Source organism: Morone saxatilis, unplaced genomic scaffold (genome assembly GCF_004916995.1).
Source record: "Morone saxatilis isolate NCDOM2014 unplaced genomic scaffold, NCSU_SB_2.0 Contig4, whole genome shotgun sequence".
NCBI lineage: Eukaryota > Metazoa > Chordata > Actinopteri > Moronidae > Morone > Morone saxatilis.
Window position 1 is genome coordinate 17,932,349 of NW_023339984.1, and position 421 is coordinate 17,932,769.

Sequence of the window (421 nt, forward strand, 5' to 3'; positions counted from 1 at the left end):
ACTGTTTTCCTCAGACTGGTTGATCTGAATGGATGCAATATCTGTGTGCAGTGAAAACTGAACTGGTGATGTGAATACTTTCTTTCTGCCTGACTTCATTTAGTTCAACTTGATTTAAACTGGTAAAATTAGATTTGAAATTAAAACCAGCACACAAGAACAAAAAAAAACCCCGATTTCATTAACTGAATTACCGGTAATAAATGATGGTTAATGACCACGAAATGAAGAAAATGTTGATTTCACTCATATGATTTAGTATACCTAAGCCTAACCCTAACCCTTATTTATATCGTTGCAACACAATACTTCAATTATGTCAAATATCCTTCTCATATGACTCAAAAAACCCACAACTATTATTCAATAGCACAGTCACATATTAAGCTGGTAATGTTTTTTATTAATGCTGTAAATTCTC